This window comes from Drosophila ananassae, chromosome 3L (genome assembly GCF_017639315.1).
Source record: "Drosophila ananassae strain 14024-0371.13 chromosome 3L, ASM1763931v2, whole genome shotgun sequence".
Lineage (NCBI taxonomy): Eukaryota > Metazoa > Arthropoda > Insecta > Diptera > Drosophilidae > Drosophila > Drosophila ananassae.
Window position 1 is genome coordinate 3,054,394 of NC_057929.1, and position 6,000 is coordinate 3,060,393.

Consider the following 6,000-nt stretch of genomic DNA (forward strand, 5'->3'; position numbering starts at 1 on the left):
TCATGTTTTTTAAAGCGGCGTTAATAAATCGGCCTAAAATTTATTTACAACAAGGCACCACACAGCCCAACCAGCAATGTTCAGGGGCTGCAAATGGATTTCCATTTTCGATAAAGTGAAAATATTTGTGGATAGTTTGTCAATACAGGAGAGAAATTGCAGCAAAAAATATATATATGGTTATGAAAATCTAATCTAAAAATATTCACTTCACACTGCTACCAATGTTTTGATATTCGACAGACTTTAATTGAATCGGGGAATGAAAGCTTTAATTAAAACGTATGCGAAATAAATGCCAGAGTGGGGTTAATTAAATTTACATTCTAAAGTGAGTGGTCTAGGACGGAATCGGTTTAAAGTTTGGCACACATTCGGCCTTAAATTAAATATGAACCACTCAAAATTCCATTTGCTCAGGACCTGATCGAAAGTTTCGCAAATCAGTTTGCTGAATGGGTTATGCAAGGATAACAACTTGTGTGTGCAGCCAATAAAAAGGTCTGCCAATAAAATGTGACTCACATTAGCTAATGCAAACTGTGGGCCGAAGGTGAAGGGTTTCGTTCCCCTTTCTATTTTTTTTTAAGTGAGAGTACACTGCGTATACGTAATGTGCAAGGCTGTGAGTGTTTGGGAGTGAGTGTTTGTGTGTGGGTAGATTGTGCCAGTTTCGCCATTGAAGCATCCACCTACGATCGACATGCACTTCAATTTACAAACTTGCCATGCCAGCATATAAGGATGTATGTGCGATTTTTCCGGCTGCAGCTGCAGCAAAGTGTGTCGACGTTTTTCCATTTCCGGCAGGCAAGTTTGCGCTTTCCCCTCCCTATACCCACCTCATACCCTTTCTCTTTATGTTGTAATGTAATGAAGTGTGTTTGCATTAAAATGCAATTTGAAGTGCAAAGTTACAATATTATTATGGCATCTATAAGTGCTCGTATAAGTACGAGCCCGACGAGGGTGTGTGTGTGAGAGTCCTTGAGCAGGATACCTGGCACTGCCATTTTTTTCGCGGTTTATGTGCGCTAAGTGAGCCTATAAAAAGCCATGCATGGCTGCCTCGTTTCGCAAGGGTTCAAGTGCAATTTTATGAATACTAAAAATTCTAATGGCCAGGATGTCCTATGTGTGTGTAGGTGTGTGTGTTAGGGCACACTGGGTAGCAATCAGAGCTTGAACACTTGGCGCCATCATCATCATCGTCATCGTTCTAGCAGCTGTTCCCTCATCCTCCTGCCAGCCTGCTAGGAGCCCTGCTAATTGTGCTGCATACTTCGTTGAGCCTGCGAGCTTGTTTGCATGCCAACATTAAACTGGCATCAGCAAACTGCTTAACACTTGGTCATGGAATAGCCTGGCCTGGCCTGGCTTGGTCTGGCCAACACCCTCACGACACACAACCAGGCAAGCATTTTGAAATATATGAGGGGGGAAAAGAGAGCAAGACCGAACGATTTGATATGCAAATAAGTGCTACTTGGCTCCCCAGTTGTCCGCAACATTAATTGCATATTAAAATTCACTTCTATCCGCATTTCCATTTCAAATTGATGCACTTTGTTCTCCGGTCTCGGTCTCGGCACCAATAATTTTGTTTATGTTGTATCGCATGTCATTTATAAATGGGTTTTGTTGCCGAAAACGTATGCTCGCTGTTCATTGTTCTCCTCCGCAATTGTTGATAACTGTGTCAGAATTCGTAATGAAAGGCGTTTAGTTTCGGAATATAAATGGGCACAGTGTGTATTGGGTTTCTGGATAAAAGCAAAAATAATATTCTATAGAAATTGGAATTATTTAGGGGTTTGGATTATTTTGCCATAAATACCACATAATAAAATCAGGCAACTTAAATAGAATTTTAGGTACTTTTATGTTCCTTGATTTGATATAATTTTACAGTCAATCAGTTTGATGGAAGCTGGTGCTGGTGGTGGGAAAATCTAATGATTTTGAGTTCGCACCTTGTAATGCGGATGCCTCTTCGCCATATCACTCTCATCTTAATCAGTCATAAAGTTCATCAATGCTTTTCCCAGGTCGCTTATCGTGCACATTCGTACAATTTGTGTGGGGTATCATCAAAGGCCCCAGCACTTGCACAAGTGGCATTCAACCGTGTAATGAAATTACACGCACACTTCAGCAATTTAGCAATTTAAACAAATATACTTTCGTGGCTGAGTGGTATAGTGGGGATTATGTTTATCTATTAGTTTATGGCTCTTATTTCGCTGGCTCTTTGTTCCATTGCCTCAATGGGCGTCAAAGGCCAGCAATTTTGCACTTGTGTCTCTGCGAATGTCATGAAATATGATGACCTTTGCAGTGCCATTAAAAAAAAGCTGGAGAAATGTCCACAAATGCATTACATTTATATAAAATAAAAACAACTTGAATTCCATATAAATAACTAAAATGCTCAGCCATAACAATTTGGTGCAATTTGTACCAACTGGCAGTTGAAAAAAAAGCAAAAAAAACTTGAAAAGAAAAAAATAACGATTTCAGCAAGCAAATGAAAGAAAACCGACAAAAAGCGATGAAACGACCAGCTGAGCAGAGAAATCGTTTTATCTGCCGGCCCGAATACATACAAACACCCACTTACTAAACTCTCACACAATCACACACTACACCCATACAGAGACACACACACACCCACTGTACACCCATACAGATACCTAAAGATATAGACGCAGACCCACTAAACTAGCAAAAATAATCCAAACGGGAACGGCGCTCGATTCCGCTCGGGGGTCGTGCGCTTATCAATGCTTTTCTGCTTTCCGTGGAAATGATTTTCATTGAAAACAGCGCTCAGTTCATGGTTGGGGAGCATTGGGGAGCATGGGAGGCAGGGCAACTGCAGTCGGATCAAAGTCAGATCTTGAATGGGCGAACGTTGATTCGCTATTCCAGCATCAGCATCAGCAATAGCAACAACGATGACAACAACTACAAATTGCTTGTCACACCATCAACAAAATACAACAACAACAAGTATAACTGCTTACATTGCGAACAAGTTTAAGAGATTTTAGCTGAACGCGACACAAACGCGATTATAACCGCACTGGAAACGTTACAGTTTCCTTTGAATGATTTTAGTTTAACAAATTGCGTTTAGGTTCTGCATTTTTGTTTTTCACATTTCCGGTGATTTTCTTGGACACAGATATAGATTCTGATTGAAATTCTAATTCTGGAGGGGATCAACCGATTTGGCAACGTTTGATTTTCCGGGGATTTTTTGATGATGATGATGGCTTTGCATGGCTTTCTTGCCGGAAAATACCGCTCGCACAGCACGCGACGTTACGTCGTTAAAGTCCCGTTAGTTCCGACCGTACCCGCGGGATCGCAAACTCTCACTGAAACAATTTTTATGGTACACACGCTGGAACCGAGAAGCTGGGACAAAATCACGAACCACCTCGTACAGCATCCGAGCCGAGTGGTGCGACAAAAACCGAACGGAAATCGCTCACAATTCGCACCCGAAGCATCCATTGATGCTGTTAACAGAGCTCTGTTAACTGGCGATTCAAAATTTATAGCACGCTTTTGGGGGACTTCCGGCAGGATATTTTTAATAATTATAAAATGAAAAAATTGGTTTCAAAACCAAATATATTCTGAATTTTTTCAATATTTTTCAATACTTTTCGATTGAAATATTGTGAATGTTATAATAAGATTATGGCTATTGGTAGTCTTGTTTACATTTGAAATTAGCCTGCAGTATTTCCCTGGTTCGGGTTTTCTCTCGGCTCTTTCGGCTTTTCTCTCGGAATTTGCTCCATGTCTCTGGCGCAACTTGTGCTAAAAACCAGCTGATACTTGTGCTAAATTTTACACGAGCTTATCAAAGGCTTAATATTGTATTTTATAAGTTTTTTAAGCATTTATTTTTGAGAATTTTGAGAAGATCTCTAACAATAAGATACCATTTTTTATTAGTTTTAGGTTTATTTTTTAATAAAACCAATCGAAAATATGTAGTAATCTTAATTACTACAACTAATAATAATTTAATAACTTAATGATTCAATATTAACTTTTATTTTGTGGAATTTAAAAAAAGTCTTACATCATTTTTATGGGCAGCTTTGAGTTTCCATTGATCAAATCAACCTGTTGCTCTAGCTGTTAGCAAATCAATCAATTCAGGTAAACTGAATCCTTCTCTTAAAAAATCCCACCCTGTGCAACATAAACTTTATAATAAAAAGTCATACCCAATGAATAAATGTTCAGAAACCCCCAAATATTTACTTATAAAATGTAAAAGTTCTTGGATATCCTTAAATAGGTCAATAAACAATTTATTAACCCGGTTAACACGTATTACTTGTTTTGGAATAGAAATCTGTAAATAACATTAAATTCTCTTTTTTCCAAACAACAGCATCATTCTCTTACTAAAGAGAACGGAAAGGACGAAATGTGGGCCGAAAATATCAGACGCATTGCTGAGCTTTTTATGGCTGGGAAAAGGCAATGTTAACTGCCAACTGTTAAACTAGGCCAATAGGTGAGAGTCCCTTGGGAAGACCCTGCCCCGAAACTAAGAAATTTCATTGCTTTCCCCCTATGAGGCAAAGGGATCCTTAATTTACTTGCTCTCTACGTTAAAGTCAATTTCCAGTTCCACAAATGTTGGTCAACTGTTTTTTATCAGCTCATAAACATGGCGTACAAGTTCATTTCGGTGTTAAAAGCGTGTTCTCCCCCCCCCCCCACCATCCACCATGTTTTCACGTGTCGGTATGTGTGTGTGTTTGGGTCTGAGAGTGTGTGTTAGTGTCCATTTTACAGCTGCAAACAACAAAAACAACAACATGCACACTCGGTGGCTGACATTTTTAATAGCAAACACAACACGCAGCGACTTTTGCACATGAAATAATGCCAACCGAAGTAGTAAGTAGTCCGCTCCAAGTCGAACCCAAACAGATGACGCACCATGGGACAGGATATGGGAACTTGGGATCCAAAAATGTTAATACTATAAAAAAATGTTCCTTTTATTTTCGTATCTCCGTATCTATAGTAATTATCACTGACCTATCATCTTCACCCTAAAACATAGTAAGTTATGAAATAATTTTATATTTTTTCTTTACTCGAACTTAATACTCCCCCTTTTCATTCCATATATTTTAAAGATTATTTTGGGTTAAAGTGATATATAATATATAATCTCCCGCCTCCTTCCTGCAACTGTTTGTTTATTTCTACTATTTTTTAATTTTCCCCCATGGTTACCGCATATTATTCCCAACCCGTGGCCATTGTATTGTAGTTGTAATGAAAGTGTTTTTTATGAAGTGTTCGCATCCTCGTACGCAACATGCGTGTCCTGATCCTGCTGCTGATTCTGATGCTGCTTCTTGCCCCGTGCCTGGTGAAATATGACAAAAAGCATGCTGCCAGCCAGCTCTGCGCTGCTTCCTCAGTGCTTTAATAGCGAGAAGAAGTCAATGGCAAAACGGCGACCAGCGAAAGGAGTCCTTCTCCTGGTCCTGGTAGTAGTCGTCCTGATCCGGGTCCTGTGTGTCCTGCGTGTGAGCGTGTGTTTGCGCAATAGCAATAAAAATATATTTTACAAACTGCTACTGCTGCTGCTTAGGATTTTTTCTATATTTTCTGTTGCTGCTGCTGCTGTTGTTGTGTTGTGTTCCGCTGTATTGTTAGAGTTTTCTTTCCCCGCCCCGTTTTTGCTGCTGCTTGATATATGTGGAGCGGCTAACAAGAACACCCTCTCCCCCACACCAACACACACACTCTCGTCCCAGCACCACCACCAGCACACATGCAAAACAAGTTCGCTACAACAAATTATTGGAAACCCAAGAAGTTTTCTCCATTGCTGCTTTTATTTTCCCCTAACGAAAAAATATTAAAAAAAAAAAAAAGAAAGTGGTAGAGAAAAAGCAGCGGGAGAAAACCTCGCATAAAAAATACGAAAATTGTTCCAAAGTTAGC

General features: G+C 39.6%; 1 protein-coding gene across 5 annotated transcripts in view; it reads right to left on the reverse strand.

Moving 5' to 3' along the window:
- Positions 1-3,416, reverse strand: part of LOC6495118 (neural cell adhesion molecule 2) — a 55,583-nt gene extending 52,167 nt beyond the window's left edge. For all 5 annotated transcript variants that reach the window (XM_014907673.3, XM_014907675.3, XM_001958981.4 and 2 more), the window contains exon 1: positions 3,027-3,416. The gene's annotated coding sequence lies outside the window, so the exon portion shown is untranslated. The remainder of the gene's footprint in view (positions 1-3,026) is intronic.
- Between the last annotated feature and the right edge of the window lie 2,584 nt (positions 3,417-6,000).